This window comes from Sceloporus occidentalis, unplaced genomic scaffold (assembly GCF_023333645.1).
Source record: "Sceloporus occidentalis isolate IW3139 unplaced genomic scaffold, rSceOcc1.0.p SCAF_1, whole genome shotgun sequence".
Lineage (NCBI taxonomy): Eukaryota > Metazoa > Chordata > Lepidosauria > Squamata > Phrynosomatidae > Sceloporus > Sceloporus occidentalis.
Window position 1 is genome coordinate 124,131,220 of NW_028316981.1, and position 18,266 is coordinate 124,149,485.

At 40.3% G+C, this 18,266-nt stretch overlaps 1 protein-coding gene across 6 annotated transcripts in view; it reads right to left on the reverse strand.

Moving 5' to 3' along the window:
- LOC149322085 (protoheme IX farnesyltransferase, mitochondrial-like) overlaps positions 1 to 18,266 on the reverse strand; it is a 157,300-nt gene that overhangs the window by 115,586 nt on the left and 23,448 nt on the right. The gene's annotated exons all lie outside the window — the stretch shown is intronic.

Genomic DNA, 18,266 nt, shown 5'->3' on the forward strand with positions numbered 1-18,266 from the left:
GAATAAGAATCGAAAAGGTTTTAAGAGGATAGATTTTGAAGAGAAATGTTGTGGGTATAAACTTTGAACAAGCAGGCGGCAAAGCGTTTGCAAATACTACAGTTGAACCACCAAAAGTTGTGTGGACTCCTCCAAACATTAACTCACTTAGGAGACTATCCCCACATGTCTTTTGCTTTTTCTCATAGCCTTTAAGATTGAGATCCTTGTTCCTTAAATGGAGTATCTGTTACAAGAAACTCTCAGGATTCTGCATAACACAAGTCTCACAGCTGGCACCTATTACTGCAATTTGTTTTGTGAGTGTACCTCCAAGTCATTTTTTTAAACTTATGGTGAAACTTATGGTGAACCTATCATAGGTTTTCGCAAGTTTCTTCAGAGAGGTTTTGCCACTGCCATCCAGAGGCTGAGACAGCATGACTTGCCCAAGGTCACTGAGTGGATTTTTATGCTCAAGTGGGACTCAAACCCTCCAGAGTCATAGTCCAATGCTCAAACTACTACACCATGCTGGCTCTAGATAATACTGCATTATCTTGACCCAAATGCAGTTGCCTACAGATGCATGAATAGTGCTATACCCCCAGTGGCTGCAAAAATCATAGTCTCAATCTACTTGTTAGTCCAATTAGAGAAAACAATAATCGCAACAGCAAGTACATTTATATACCGCTTATCAGTGCACTTAAGCAGTGCACTAAGTGGTTTATAATGTGTAAGCTAATTGCCCCCAACAAGCTGGGTACTCATTTTAGTAACCTACGGAAGGATGCCAGACTGAGTCAACGCTGGAGCCCTGCCTGGGATTGACTCACAACCTTGTGGCTGTGAATGCTGCAATACCGGCATTTAACCACTGCGCCACCAAGGCTCCTTGCCCACTCAATCTATGAGAATTTGTGGAGTCACTTAATTGCAGTTAATTCAGGGGGTTTACTGGAACTAGGACCAACAACTGAATTTAGGCCATCACGTGCACACACCAAAATAGCCTCTGGATTAAGGTATATGTGTACAAGCTGACTGAATCTTTGAAGGCCCCTACATCCAACAGTGCATACATCAACTTCTGAAACCATGTAGAAATAGCAAAATAAAGGTACTGCATGTCAGGAGTACAGGATTCCCTTAGACACTCTTTTTTGTGTGGCTAAAAACATGGATGCAATAACCTAAAAACTTTCCAGCGCACACTTGAATATTCAGATTTAACATAAACAATGATGAACCCTACTGTTTGCACATCATTTTATTGTTGTTATGTGCCTTAAAGTCAGTTCTGACTTATAGAGATTCTTAAAGCAAAGATATAATAGTGTTTTCATGGCAAGATTTGTTCAGAGTAGGTTTGCCATTGACTCTGAGGTGGAGGGAGTGACTTGCCCAGCAGGTTTCTATGGCCAAGTGGGGATTTGAAACCTGGTTTCCCAGAAATCCAGTCAAACCACTACATCACCCTGGCTCTCTTTATATATCCTATACATGTTTATTTACGAGTTTACCAGAGTAACTCTTCTAACACTGCATTGCACATCTGTTCTTAAATGAATTGGAAGCTCATTGAAAAGTGAAGGCCAACACAAGTGTTCTTGTTCATAACTCCTAAGCACAATCATGTAGAAAATGTTTTATTCTTCAGATATGTGCTATAGCAGTAGACATGACTGGCCCTATCCATAAGCAAACTTCACTTGCTTACAATAAAAAAAAACATTAATGTCAGAGTGGAGACAGTCAGGATTAAGTGAGCTGCCCTCCACCTATCACGCTTCAACTGTTTAGGACTTTTCAAAAGTTTTGATAGAAACTTGCCGAGAATCAAGCTGTACCTGTCACAAAGTGCCAAGTTAAATAGGGCAGATGCTTAGTTTGTATATATGTTCCCCCCTGCCCTCTCCCCTTATTAGCTCAGTCTGACTGGGCAAAACCATTTCTCAAATATTTTTGTAAAAGGAAGCACTTCCAAGAAACTGTTTTGTCTCCTGCACTTTGCAATAAACAGAGGGCTTACTTTCTAAGGCTGCTAATGTACCATGTAAAAGATCAGTTTGAAGGCGGAGGGGGAACACTTTTTTAAAAAAAGGATTGTGTGAAATCAAGTCCCTTCACTTTTGCAGGGAGGGAGACCTCTGGATGAAATGAACTGTCATGTGTTTTGATAACATGAACAAACATCTGCAATATATGTCAAAATGTTGTAGAGAAGATAATCAGAAGAGAAAGTAGTAATTCAAAAATGCACAACACTTCTAAACACCAAATTGCATGGCTATATAAATACTGTAGACAAAAACATATTAACATACGGTATATATAGTTCATGTACAATAATGTCAATAAAGGGGTGGGCAACTGCACAGCAGGCAGTGGCCAGCTTTATCCCCTTCCCATCGCTTGCAAGCTGCATCAGCACCTCCAGATGCAGTAAGACTAACTTTGGCAGGATACAAACCGCCATATAGTACGTATAGGATACGTACTAGGGTTAGGAAGGGGCGGTGCTTCCACACACCCCTAACCCTAGTACGTATCCTATACGTACAAGATGGCGGCGCCCCTTCTACATGGGCGCCGCCATCTTTACGTATTGGACGCATAGCGTCCAGACGTGTCGCGGCGCCTATGACGTCGCGAGTCCGCGCCAGGCGCCTCGCGACATCATAGAGGCGCCGCAAGAAGAAGCTCCGAAATGGAGCTTCTTTTTTGCTCCGTGCGGGAGCCGCGCGGTTTGACTGCTGCAGTTCCTGCGCGGAGCAAACGGCGGCGGCGGGGAAGCGCCGCAAAGCGGCGGTTTGTATCCCGCCAATGTGTCCCTTCCTGTCATTATCTGGGGGTGATATACAGCCAAAGGTTTGGGTTTGGGCAGTGGTCATGGATTCTGGATGTGGTAGAAGGCAAACCATGGCATGTTTGGGTAGAGTTTCATGGCCCCATCCTCAAAATCAAATTCAGGCAGGGGGCTTCAGAGGAATTATGCTTTAGGTTTGGGGGGCTCACACAGCCACAAACTGCACTTTCTCCACCCATCGCTGAAATTAAACAGGCAGAGAGTCAGATCAACAGGGCCATCCAGTCCAATCCCATTCTGCCATGTAGGAAGGAACAATCAAAGCACTCCTGACAGATGGCCATCCAGGCTCCAGCCTCTGTTTAAAAACCTCCAAAGGAGACTCCAGTACACTTCAAAGCTACATATTCCACTGTCAAACATCTCGTAGCATCAGGAAACTCTTCTTAAAGTTAAGGTGAAATCTCCTTTCATGTAGTTTGAATCCATTGCTCCATATCCTAACCTCTGGAGGAGCAGAAAACAAGCTTGCTCCATGCTCAACATGACATCCCTTCAAATATTTGAACAAGAGGGACATACAGCAAGGGCATTAAAACTATCTGATATGATATAAGCTCAATATACTGAGTACTTGGAATTAGAATATATTTATTTATTTAATTAATATCCTACCTTTCTCCCCTCTCTTTTCATTTGCTGACAACAGCGATGACTGAACTGTGGTATTACGATATTCCTCCGAAGAATTCATTTATAAGGTGAGAAAACAGGCTGTTTTGCAATGAAGATTCCTGTTCACTAAAAGGTGTTCTCTCCATGTGAGATATTATGAGCAGGTATATTTAGCCTGTTATTAAGAGACTGTTTTACTTTTCTTGTAATTGTGCAATTATGAGTTCTGAAGACTTTTTTCACTGAATATGTCTTTGAAAGACAGCAAAAGAATACACTAAAGGATACTTCACAAAAAGAATAATTAGACAGGCATGGGATAATACCACTGGAGTATAGAGACAGTGCACCTGAACCAACTGTGGATTTGCCATATATGGATTTGAGCTTCTGCGGATGGCAAGCCCTGGCTTTTTCAATCGGCATGCATGTACACAGCTGTGTGTGTGTGGGCATGAGTGTGCATGCAGGTCCATTAAAAACTTATGGTTCTGCATGTTTTTGCTATCTGCGGGAAGGTCCAGAACAGATCCACTGCAGATAGCAAGGAACGACTGTATTTATACTGATTTTTCTTTCCTTCCTAACATACTTCTGAGGAACAAGGGACCTTTTAGAACAACGTGGGGAACAGAAAAAAAAGTGTCCCCTCTTTGTCTTCTTCTTGTGGAATGCTCATCTGAGACTTGATCACTACTACAAATTATTCACAGAGAGAATATTCTCGATCCCAAAGAAGTTAAGCAAAATTTCCAGGATTTAAGGTAAAAAATATCCACAGAAGCCTCAATTCTCAGGATATCTGGAAAGGTATCACGCCAGACATAAGCAACTTTGTACAAATATGTTCATAACATAATGTTCCATTTTAACATTTTGTTGCCATGCAAGACCTACTCTTAATCTAAAACAGTTCAATCATGTATTTAGATCTTATAAACCTCTAGAATGAAACCTAATCACTCTTGTGTTTCGAAGAGATAAGTGTATTTTGGAATGTTGTGCCACTGCAGATTACACAGGGAGATTAATTTTATTAAGGACTAAGTTTTCTCTTTGTCTGATGCTATCTCCACATTCCATCATTGCATCCCTTTAATATGTCTTTGTTCTTTCAGCCATCAGTGCCTCGAGGGGAAATCTGGCACTGCATCTAAAGAGAGCACAACAACTGAAGTTTTCCGGGAGATCAATCATAAAGGTAAACTGTATTCTCTCTTCCCAACCTCCCATATTTTCAAAAGTCAGGTAAATTGACAACACGACAGTTTCCCACAACACACATATCTGGATAGACTATAGCTCAACCTTTGTTGTAAACCTAATTTAGAATACAGTCCCCCCAAAAATCTTAGGACTGTGCTTCTGTTGTGTATTCAGAGTTGTTAGCAACAAAGATCTGGTACACAAACTGAGCTGAACTACTCTTCTCATAAGAGTGTTTAGCCTCTTTGAACAACACAAATGTGGGAGTTAGCAACTTATAAAACTCAGTTACTTATGAATCTTTGCAATAAAGTTATACAGCTTTAGAAATCACTGACATTGTTGTAGCTGAGTGTGGTCCGGTTGCTTTATATGAATAACATGAACGAATAGCAGACAACTCCTATAAGTGAAGAATTGTTCCCACAAAAGCCATACATACTGTGAACCTGTTGCAATTGTTCAAATATAAAAGGTAACATCAAGTCTACACCTGTCAACCTATTTCATTATTATATGAAATCAATTATACCAATCCATTTTTTAAATCTTGCTAACTTTCTAACTTGTGAATCCAGAAACCCATGAATAAAATTAATTTGAGAAAGCAGTACAAGGAGAAGGAGAATGGACAGTCTGTGCTGCTCAGTGTGGTAGTCTGTGGGCCATTGCCAGTCCACAAACCATCGGCTGCTAGTATGCAGCAGGCTTCCAGGAAAGAAATTAGTATCTGTAGTCACTGGGCACAAATATGGTACTGATCCCTGCCATATTAGGAGAAAAAAACCCTACCAGTCCTCCACATCAGACAGCTTGAAAAACACTGGTGTAAAGCATGTGCAGCTTTCATCTTGCATTAGCTCTAAGAAATGGATTGTGAAAGGCATGCTACAGTTGATATCTAAATACCACAAAATATTTTTATTATGCAGTACAGAGATAAAATTTTAAATAAGCCAAGAACTTCAAAAATATAAGGGCAGTAATGATTCATAGTAAAAGTTTGAGAAACAAAAGTCAGTGAGAAACCTATCCATGTTGTTAAATCAATGTGGTATGTCCTATAAAATTATAAGGGAAATTAGAAATCTATTACTTAGGATGGGAACAAGCATAATGACAGGGAGACGTGTATTATAATGAAGACACATCTTTAGTTCTGGGGTGCTAAATAATAAGAATTAAGCAGGAGACACAAAAAGGCAATTTTCCACTAATTCTTGGGCAAAAAAAATCACAAATGTTCTGACATCACCAGCTAGCTGTATAAGGATATTTGGTAAGTCAGGACAGTTTTGTATTTCCTTTCTTCTTACAAAACCCAAATTCCCTTCTGCATATGGGCCTCATGGAGCCATGTTACAGAGGACTGTTGAGATAAATAATAAAAAGAGAACTACGATACAGTCCTGCTTTATTCGTCTGTTGCTTTGGAAAATACCAGGAAACTCTCCATCAGATGCCAGGCAAGCTTTAATAAGAGCTTCATTGTTCAAAGCTCTTTGTAAAAATAAAAAATGGAGAATCTGTACCTGAACTATGACATTTGGCCCAGGAATGTTCTTAATTAATTGAACACATTACAAAAAGTGTAGTGTGCTTTACATATTATAGCACAGGACAGTTTCTTTGGCAGAGCATCTCCCAACACTCAAAATTATCACCTGAGACAAAGGTTCAAAACTTGCTTTTAAAAAGTATATCTGAGGGACATGGGATTACAAGATGAAGTTTGGGAGCCACATACAAGCTGAAGACTGTTCCACACTAAAGCATTTCACTTTTTAAAACAAGGCGAGAGCAACTACTACCACTTCTGAAATGGAGAATGACTTGTAACCTTCTCTAGTTTGTCCTCCAACTAGAGGGTTATTCATACTGAGACATTTAATTCAGAGTATAATGTTACACACACGGCTAGCAAAGTGCCTCCCCCCTTTGTGATTTTCTTATGCTGCATATTCACCATTGATTATGGTTATAATACAAGACACTCTTCTAACAACGACACACACTAATTTATAACATTCTGCCCAAGATCCTTTATCAAGTTTCAGTCAAGGGTCAAATAATTTATGCTTTAGAAAGATGATCTCTGAGTTTAAAATTTATTGTTCTTGTGGAGGTTGGGTCTCTAAGTGCTCATCATTTTCGCTCCTCATGAAATATACCACCTTTGGCTGAGCCATTCCTCCTCAATACTGAGGATTTCTTATGTTCATTTGATCTAGGGGAGTTGCAATTATGAATCATCTGACTAGCCATAACTTATGATACTCACAGTAACTACTAATGAAGGTTGCCAAGCAGTTAAAATATCAAAGCAGCATATATCAGAACATTTTTGAGCAGGGAGATAGACTTCCAGTGTTGTACTTCCCTAATATTTATTATGTACTGTAAATTACATCATCGGTTGCCTCTACACTGACAGCCTTGCACTGACAGAGCTTAAACACCAGGTTTTAATAACAACCACTTGGCAATCTTTTGATCATCAGAGGAAGATGAAAGGAAGCACTGCCTGCTGCAGGCTGTCTGCTCAGTCAAAACAGCAGAAAACTTCAGAAAAAGACAGGCAGAGATGCATCAGGTACTAATCTCAAAGAGCACTATACAGAAGTCAAATGTAGTGTCTTCTCATAGTCTATCTCCAGAGTTCTAGATGGCTATGTTTGGTTTTACCAGGGTATGTAAAGCACCTCCTCCATTGGGTTGCAGGGAGCAACCTTCAGAAATAACACTTTACATGAAGGGTCCCTATGAATTACATTAATCCAGCATTCATTTGCAGTTATTCAGACTTTTAAGTTAAACTTTTGGAATGCAAGGTGGATTTTAAATCACTTCCTTTCAACCAAGGGTCACATAGTATATGTGTGTGTGTATGTGTGTACACACACACACACACACACACACCACTCACTCACATGCATTCTCTTCCATGCCAGCATTCTCTGAAGATGCCAGCCACAGATGCTGGCAAAAGTCAGGAAAAAACTGTTCCAGAACACAGCCACATAGCTCAAAAACCCCACAAAAAACTATGGATTTTTGGTGTTGATTTGTTTTTTAAAGAAAGCAAAAGATAGGTGATGGTGAAGGAAAACTTCTCCCATGACCTCTTGAAGGAAGAAGGCAGCAGGGTGAGCCATTCTTTCGTAATTAATGCAATGTGTTTAGCTGTGTAGACTATACTTTCCAACACTCTAGCTGGTATGGACTAATAAAGCTGAAATCCAATAGGAAGCTCCTTCAGTTTTCACTGGGTTCTTGCTTTACTGGCTCTTTTCCAACAGGAAACCAAAACCATACCACGCACACATAACTCACTCACTCACTCTCACTCCCCCCACCAGCACCATCAGCCAGGTGGTCAGAGGCAATACCAAGAACCCACTGGATCACCTTTTTTCTTGGCTGGGCTGGTGGGGGGGGGGGGGTCAATTGCATTCTGGGAAGCATCAGGAAAGGAGTTCAAAATAAAACTGCCAACATTACACATGGAATAGAGTGGGTTACCCAGTACACAATACACACATGGAATACATACACAGTTCTAGTCACCACATCTCAGAAAAGATACTGTACAGCTAGAAAAGATTCAGAGCAAGGCAACCAGAATGACTGAAGTGTTAAAGCAGAGATGTGCAACTGTGGGGCTCAAGGGTCACACAGCCCCCCCCCCCAGGTGACTCTGGAAGGCCACTTACCTTTTTTTTTTTTTTTAAAGCAGATTGCCTGCAAATGACCCACCACTACCCATTAGGGATCATGGAAGCAGATTTCTATGTTTTTGGCCGTCTCTGGTCAGTTTTGGGTACAGGAAAGGCCTTTTTAAAAACAGGTAATGAGCCAGAAGTTAACTATCCTGGGCCTAACGCAGCCTAGGGTATGAAGAAGCCCCATACAACTTAGTGACATTTTAAACTATCCATGTCACAAAGGAAGTAGACAGAGATAGGTGTTTCTATCTGCTTCATTATACTACAACACTACTTGGCCTATAAAGCTAAATAATGGGAGATCCAAGGAAGATAATAGTAAGTATAGTGGGTCCACAATATCTGTGGGCTCAGGATCCATGGATTCAACCAGCCACAGATTCAAACTATAGTACTATACACAACATAACACACAATATTTTGCACAAGACAAGTAGTGTCGTATGTACAGTACTGTATTTGCGAGACTGGAGAGGCTTCAAAAGGATGCAAGGCGGAAGTGGGCCGCTGGCATGCTCCCCTAGGCATGGGAAAGAGATACAAGAATCTGTAAAATGGCAGGAATCCAAGCATAGTGCTTGGCACAAATCCACACCTCCCATAATTTCCCAGATCCTCACATCTCTCTGCAACTTCACATCTTTTGTGGTGTTTTGCCCTTGCCCTTGGGTTCGTTCCAAAAACCTCCTGCACACAACAGAGGGATTGTGTGCAGAAAGGGGCAGCAGTGGCAGGAGCAGCAGCCACTGCTCTCTCTTTACCAGAGGGAATGGGAAGGAGGAACTTGAAGATTCAGACTACAGGATTTGTGGGGAAATACAGTACTGTACAGGAGACCTTCCTTACATAACTCCTTATTTATAACTCCCTATTGATAAGATGGCATAGGGTAGTGGAAAACCATGGCTTCTAGATGCAAATTCTTTGTGCTCCACTGCCTCTGGGGAGCCTGCTAGCTGCCTGCTTCTGCCCTTAGAATGAATGAGGCTCAGAGCTGCATCTCATTCATTTCAAAGGCAGAAGTGGGTGGCTGGGAAGGGGGGTTTCCTTGGAGGTAGGGGAGCAGAAAGAATGGGAGCCTGACAGTTAGGGGCTTGCCACTGCCTCCACTGCTACTCTGTGCCATATTATTAATAGAGGTTTGACCAGCAGTGTTTGCTATCTGCATGGGGTCTTGGAGCCAGGCCTCCATGAATACCAAGGGCTCACTGTACTTCTTCACAGAATACAAGATTGTGAATGTTATTATGTCCTACTCATGGGCTTCATATAAGCAACTGGTTTGCCACTGTATGGACAGGATACTAGATTAGATAGTCAAGCATGCCTCTAACCTAGGCAATGTAGAAGAACTGGAAACTCAACATGAAAGTAAACACGTCTTCTCTTGGGGGCGGGGGGGATTACACAGAGAGAGGAACAATCCAGATATAAGCACAAAGAGAAGAGAGTTCATGTTACATAGGAATGTCTTAAAGATGAAATACTGAAAGCATCATCATAAATAATTCTTGCAAGAATGAAAAGTGGAAGAGATGACTGCATAAGTCACTTTCAGATTAACTAATGTGTAAAATGTGTTAAAAATGGAAAAGGGGCCAAATCACCAAGAAGAGTACAAATGAGTATTTGTGGGGTCAAGGTCAGGGAGCTAAAGCTCAGAATGAGCTCAGACTTGCAAGAGAGATTAAAAATAATAAAAAAAAAAGGGGGGGGGGCTTTCAGTTATATTCAGAGCAAGTGGGAAAACAAGGATGGGGTTGCTCCACTATGGGGAGAAGACAGAGAAATATTAAAGAGTAAGAGAGAGAGATGTCAAAACTCCTTAAAGGAAAACATTGTGAAAATACAGGCTGTGCATCCCTTATTTATAATAATAATAATAATTCCAAAATACTCCAGGATTGCCCACATGGGTGGCTGAAATAGTGATACCTTTGCTTTCTGGCTGGTTCAGTGTACACAAAATTGGTTTCACGCACAAAATTATTTTTAAAATATTATATATAAAATTAACTTCAGTTTATGTATATAAGGTATATATAAAAATAAGTGACTTTCATATTTAGACTTTGGTCCCATCTCCAAGATCTCATTATATATATGCAAATATTCCAAAATCCAAAACTATCCAAAATCCCAAATGTTTCTAGTCTCTAGACTCAATCTGTGGAAGAAATGATGAAGCAAGGGGAATGCAGCCCAAGACAGGAAGAGGACCTAGCATTTAGCTATTTTAAGTGAACCTAAGTTCCAAGGCCAGAACTATAAAAGTGTACTAAAATTAACCAACTAGCATCTGCTACAATCACTGAGAATTCTTGAAGACCCTGCAGAATGAAAGTATGCAAATATACCTCCCATCTTTAAAAAAAAAAGTGGGAAAAAGAGAGCTTGGGCAACTGTCAGCTAATAGGCTTGATGTAAAAATCATTTACATTTATCAGAATGGTTAATTATTCAGTCTGTATATACTTTAGAACACAATACTATGATAGCTAATAGCCCCGCCACACACACACTTACAAACTTCGTAGGTCATGGGAATGCAGTGCATGAACTGTATCTTGTTTTCAAAGGTTCTCCATTATATTCTTGCAGACAAATTGGTGAAATGTGGATACTACTGTTAGTTAAGATTTTTAGTTGGTTAATGAACCAAACTAAAAGAAGGTTTACCAAGAGTTCAACATGCTGGAGAGGAGTGGCAAGTGGGGTGCCAGAACACTCTACATTGTGTTGATTCTTGTTCAACATCTTTATAAATGGCCTGGATGATAGAACAGAGAAGCTGATAATCAAATTTGCAAATTGGGGGGAATGACTAATATCTCAGAATACAAAATCAGAATTCAATATGATCTCAGAAGATTGGAGAACTAGGCAAAAGCAAAAATGAACTGCAACAGAGGCACATGTAAAATTTTACATTTAGCCAAGAAAAATCAAAACCACAAATGCCAGGTGAGTGACACTTAGCTTAGCCATTGTACACATGAAAGGATCTAAGGGTCTTAGTAGACTGCAATGTAAAAAATGAATCAACAGCTAGATCTAGCAGGGAGGAAATAGTACTAATGCATCAGATCAAAGGAAATCAATTCAGAATCCTGGAATTAATTAGTCAAAGGTGGCTGAAAATAAAATTTAGTTCTACTAAAATACTATTACTGTGTGTTTAGAATAAAGTCATCAATTTGAATACGCATAAAATGTCATACATTTGACCAGTATTCAAACATAGCAAACTGTATTTATCTCAGATTATTTACTATTAAAAATTATTTAAAACTATTACTCAAAATTAAAAACCAAGGGCAAAATTGTAGCAGAAAACATTTATAGATTGAAACACTTATCAGTTCTCTGAAGAAAAAAAAAGGATGACTCCAGGGAATCATTACCAGTGGAAGGAATTCCAAAGACAGCTGCCACAATGTCAGACAAGGGAGTTTCATTCAGCCACCATTTTTTAGAACAAAAAATTCAGAGGTAGATTTTAGCACCTAGACAGGCTCATGTGGCAGAAGATGGTCCTTCCACTAACTTGGATTTAAGCAGCTTATTTGGATCTTGCCCCCTTCCCTTGCCACCAGTCTCATATTGTATTTCTGTGTCAGTTCAGGATCAGCACCAAGTTTGGGGCTGGAAAGATAGATGGTGAGAAATTGTTAGTTTGGACCGTGTGTAAAGCCAAAGAGTTCAGTGTGCCTTGGCAATGTATTGGCCAAGAAAGTCCCTCTTTTCCCTTTCCTGCATGAAAGAGGTATGGGGAGGTTTCAAGTCTGGTACTTTAGAAGGCAAGGAAACCCACCTCCTGTAGTGATCGGGCTGGTTTAACTACTTCGTAGATGGGATGTTCCAGAGCAGGTAGCCTACATGTTGAGGTGGTGCAGGCAGGGACGTAGCCGGGGGGGGGGGGTGTTGGACCCCCCCCCTTTCAGGCTTGGGGACTTTCAAGCTCCTTCCTCCCCCCCTCCTCCTCTCCATCAAAAGCACAGAGGACTCAGAAGTCACAGCCAGGGAGGGAGCAGGGAGGCTCAGAGAGAGAGAGGGAGGGAGGGAGGGGGAGGGGGAGTGGACGGGGGTCTGTGATTTCTTTCCCTTTCGTTTTCTCTCCATCCATGTCCATCTTCCACTCCTGCTCCTCCTCCTCCTCCCCTGTGCTTTTGCCAGAATAAAAGCTCCCTTCCTGGGGAAGAAGAGGAGGAGGGGGAGGAGGAAGAAGAAGACAGGAAGGAAGGAAGGAAGGAAGGAAGGAAGGAAGGAAGGAAGGAAGGAAAAAAATGAAGGAAGAGGAAGGGGAGAAAGGAAGAAAGAAAGAAAGAAAGAAAGAAAGAAAGAAAGAAAGAAAGAAAGAAGGAAACTTCTAAAAGGAAATATAAAAGAAAGAAAAGGTGATTTCTGACTTTCCTTTCAGCAGTTATATCCATATACAATATAGTAAAATTATTATTATTATTAACCTTTATTTATAAAGCACTGTAATATGATGATGATGATGATGATGATGATGATGATGATATCCCTTACCCAAAATGCTGAGGACTAGATGTATTTTGGATTTTGGAGTTTTTCAGAGCTTGGTATATTTATATATGTCTAATGGGATATAATGGGAGATGGGAGCCAAGTCCAAGCATTAAATCCTTGCATGTTTCATATGCATCTCATAGACATAGGCCGAAGGTAATTTAATACACAATATTTTTAAAATGAGCTGTCAGCAAAATCCTGAGACTACTATTCCTTGTATAATTCAATAATCCAGTAATTTATCTAAACCTTCAGGATTCCCAAGTTTCCTTGATTTGGGGTCAGACCAGATGCTCTCATGGTCAGTTTTGGATTTTGGAATAATTCAGATTTCAGAAGTCCAGATAAAGGAGACTGGGACTCTACTCTGTGCATTTCTTCTGATAATGAACTCAGGTTTTCAAAAACAGTCATTTCTGGATGTTTGCAACAGCGAAAAAGAGGAGGGTCTGTGATGCAAAAAGCAAGAGGCTTCCTTCCAGCCTTGTTTTTCTCTTTTTTAAAAGACAAATAAAATAAAATACAGTTAACTGGCCCCTTTTCAGCATGTCAATGGGGATGCTTTGATTGAGAGTTCCTGCATGGCAGAATGGGGTTGGACTGGATGGCCCTTGGGGTCTCTTCCGACTCTATGATTCTATGATTAATTAATTAACATAAGGAATCAATCTGAGTGGGTCTCCAATGAAAGGTCTGCTGCAAAGATCTGGGCCTCTCTGCCCTCCTGCCTTGGAAGCAAAGTCCATTGGCAAACCTCTGGATTTTACTTTGCAAGGAGTTTTTGATTTTCTTTATTTTGTCCTTTTAAAGGAGTTTTCCCCAAATTCTGCCAGAGGATGAATTGGGGCTGTGGAGTCCTATGGTCCTGTTCCAGGCAATGCTAGACTGCAGGTCCCATCATCCAGCAGCACCACAGACTGCTGGGGACTGCAGACTAAAAAGGCTGCACACTGCAGAAATAATCCAGTTTGACACCACTTTAATGCTACAAAAAATCCTGGGATTTGTAGTATGTTGTGGCACCAGAGCTCTCTGACAAAGAAGGCTAAATGTCTCATGAAACTACAATCCCCAGGCATCATCATCATCATCATTATTATTATTATTATTATTATTATTTTCTTATACCCTTTTCCCCAATATACGGACTCAAGGCGACGATTTTCCATACTATTAATCTAAAGTAGTGTCTTTCTACAATGTAGCTGGACACCCCCATTACATAATTTGTTGGGGATGCTTTGATTGAGATTTCCTGCATGGCAGAATGGGGTTGGACTGAATGGCCCTTGGGGTCTCTTCCAACTCAATGATTCCATGATTCTATAGCACTCTGATCCTACTGTGATTTTAATTGTTTTTAAATGTATACAGTTTTAAAGTCTTATAATGCAAGCCATGCACTGATGGACTATTGCATGATAATTTTGTATTGATTGATTTTATACCCTGCCTTTCTCCCAAAATAGGATTCTCTTACAGGGGTTTGTTTTTTATAAAAAGAAAGGAACGTATAATGTCTTGGAATTTAACATTATGATAGATAGACAGATAGACAGACAGACAGACAGACAGACAGATAGATAGATGAGTCTTGGAATTAAAAAGTGTGCGTGTGTGTGTCTTGGAATTAAAAATCCCTCTTGGAAGTGGGAATGAAATGTTGTGTGGATGCAGCCTGGGTTCTTAGCTCAGCTCAGAAGTTGGAATGCAGTGTCTCAAAGCATGAGCAGAGTGTCTCTGAGCATGAAAGGGTGGCTGTCGCTCATTGCTTGAGCAGCTGCACTTTGCCTTATCGAGCTGAATTTATCTGATGTAAGGAGGAAGGACTCAGTTTGCATCTGCACTGAAAAAATAATCCAGTTTGATACCACTTTAACTGCCCTTGGCTCCATGTTGTGGAATGCTGGGATTTGTAGTTTGTTGTGGTACCTGACAGAGATAACTAAACAGCTCCTCAAAACTACAGATCCCAAGATTCCATAGCACAGAGCCATAACGGAAGTTAAAGTGGTGCCATCGTGAGGTAAACGCTCAACCCTCTTTTTGTGTCTTGGGGGGGGGGGGGTTCTTAGCCTCTCAAAATGGTGGCTCTTAGTCTGGACCTTTCCCAAAATCCTGGCTACGTCCCTGGTGCAGGGTGCTTAGAGATACAATTATCTGCATGGTCATAGCCCACTTCTGTAGGTCAATTATTGGAGAAAGATGGGGCACATCACATTTGCTAAAGGGTGACTGAAACTATGCTTTGGGCTTTATAGGGCAAAATACTCTCAATTCTGTTAAATGGATTAATGCAGGGAAGCTGTGTCAAAACTGGCAGGATATCTGCTCCCAGTTAAGAAATATGTTGCTGTTTTTGCCCTGACTGTTTTTACCAGCCAGTCAACAAAAGGTGCCCCATGTCCAGCGTGTTTGGCATAGCCAAATCAAGATACAGTTGTCAAAGCATAGTGACAGCTAGGCTAGGCAAAGTAAATAGTACAAAACTAATCTATTTTCTGATTTCACAGTTAAAATACATTATTGTATTTAATACAAAAACGAACAACTGTTTTTTATGCAAGGCAAAATATCCAGGTATAGCAGATGTTGAACATGATCAACTAGTCTGACCAACTTCACAAAATGAATTCCAAAATGAACAACTCAATCAACCCTTCTTTCCTGTGTGACCATGTTTTCTTCAATTTTCACTGCAGGTTTTATATGTTCAGTATGAGAAACACAATTCCATCTGCTTCTTTTTCAAGGTACTATCAGTCAAATCTAACCTTGTCAGTTTATCTAACTGCTAAATTCAAACCATTTTAAACACCCTGCTTTCATCTTTACAACCTTCTCCCGCTTTGAACCATTCCATGGACTTAGAAGAATGTACTTGACTTAAGAGGTACATACAGTCTTTAACATTTCAAGCTCATGGATTTTGTTGTAAACAACACTACAATTTTTATCTGCATGGCAGTGTCATAAATCAACAGTTAACATTTCTGAACTCTTAACAAATGATATTTTTTTTCTACATAAAGATCTGACAGTATACAAAACCTCTGATTTTCAGTTTTCTTAAGAACATCAGAGAACAGGTTTACAAGTCTAAAATGGGTATCTAGCTAAATTAAAAGCAGGCTTAAAATGTGATTGATACTAAAGAAAAAAGATTGCCTCTGAGAGACAAAAAGTTCAGGATTTCTTCTCCCCCCCCCCCCCCCCTTTCCTTTGGAGGCAGGTCTATAAAATCCAAGTTGGTGACTTATCATTTAGATTCTTCTTTGACATTCCTCCAAGTGCTCAAGAGAAGTTACTTAATGTTACACCAGGGGTGAAAATCATGCAACCCTCCAGATGTTGTGGATCTGCAACTCCCATGAACTTCAACTCATAGTGAGTTGCAATCCAACATCTGGAGGGCCACAGAAGTCCCATCCCTGCATTACATAGATACATATAATGTACTGTAAGTCTATAATATGAAACTGAATGGTTACTAGTCAAAATGGCTACATATTGTCTCCAGTATCTGAATCACTATCCCTTACTATATCAGTTATTGGGGAAGATGAGACACAGAGCATGGCACAAACTACCAACTGTGCCAGGTAGTGTAGTTAGTGGGGGGGGGCACTGCAGTTGGCATTGTTCCTTTTCTGTAAGTCCTACATACCCAAAGTACATCTTCCCTACCTCACCATCACCACCAAACTGTTCAAAGGGTATCACTACAGCCTCAAATTAAGAGCCAGCACACTTTCTCAGCATTAAGGGGGGGGGGGGGGGCGCAATGGCAAACATTCTTTAGGTAAATCTTGCCAAGAAAACCCTAGGATAGGGTCACAAGACATAAAAGTTAACTTCAAGACACATAATACAGTAACAACAAACAGCCATAAATAAAGATGCAGAATACCTAATGCCATTTAGCCTTTACAATAAAAAATGAAGTTCGATATTCTCTTATTTTAGAGAACTACATGTTCCTACTAACTGATCTTCAACTGTCCTTACCAAGAATGTGCAACTAATACTTGACCAAGAGAAACTGCCCTGGAGTCTTCCACATTCTCCATTTAATTGCAAAGCTTTTACTATAACCTCTCTTTCACCTAGCTGAAATGGAGCTTTAGCAAACATAATGTTCCTGACTATAATATAATGTAATATAATATAATATAATATAATATAATTTATTTATTTATTTATTTATAAAGTGCTGTAAATTTATACTGTAAACTATAAACAGTACATCTCAAAAGGACACAAAAGAATACAAGCTAAAAGCATAATTGATAGCAACCTGCATACAGTGACCTGACTTGTATGCTGTGGCAAACTGTCCCTCCCCAGCATGGTCACAAGGAGGAGACATGTAGCTTTCATTTCTGATTTAAACTGACCACAATTAAGCACTTTGATGTAATCCTATCTATACTAAATTTTAATTACAGTTTATTGCAGCAAGGCAGACAAAATGGAGGTACTTATGGTAGCAGCCCCGAACCCAGACATTGGGATTCAACCTTTAGTCCTGGATGGGGTCACACTCTCCTTTAAGTACTGTGTTCACAGTCTGGGGGTGCTCCTAGATCCATCGCATCAGCTGACAAATCAGATGAATGCGATGGTCAGGAGGGCTTGTTATCAGTTATGGCTGATATGCCAGCTGCGCCCTTTCCTGGAACGTCAGGGATCTTGAAACCGTAGTACACGCATTGGTAACCTCACGTCTGGATTTAATGCACTCTGCATGGGGGTACCCTTGAGCTCGGTCCAGAAACTTCAACTAGTACAGAATATGGCAGCCAGACTGGCCTCGAGTACATCTAGAAGAGACCATATTACACCAATTTTAAGATCTCTTCACTGGCTGCCCACCAGTTTCCAGTCCCAGTACAAGGTGTTGGTTATTACCTTTAAAGCCCTAAATGGCTTGGGTCCAAAATATCTCTGGGACAGCTTCCTTCCATATAATCCACCCCACACACTTAGGTCCTCTGGGAGAAATCTGCTACAACCAATAAAAACCAGGTTATCTACAATTGCCAGGAGGACCTTTCTGGCTATTGCTCCCAGACTATGGAATGGCCTACTGGATGAGATCCGTCATATAACCACCTTAGAGAGCTTTTAAAAAGCTGTTAAGATGGATCTCTTCTGGCAGGCCTTTCCTGAATAGATGCCTGGCCACCAAAGAGAAAAAGTAATGGATTGATCCCACTGCTGTTTGCTTGTCCATTATTGTTTGTTTGTTTTTATTTATTGTTTGAATTGTTATTGATCTTTTAAAACATGTTTTAATTGTAAAGTGTTTAATTCTATTTTAAGGGAGGGAG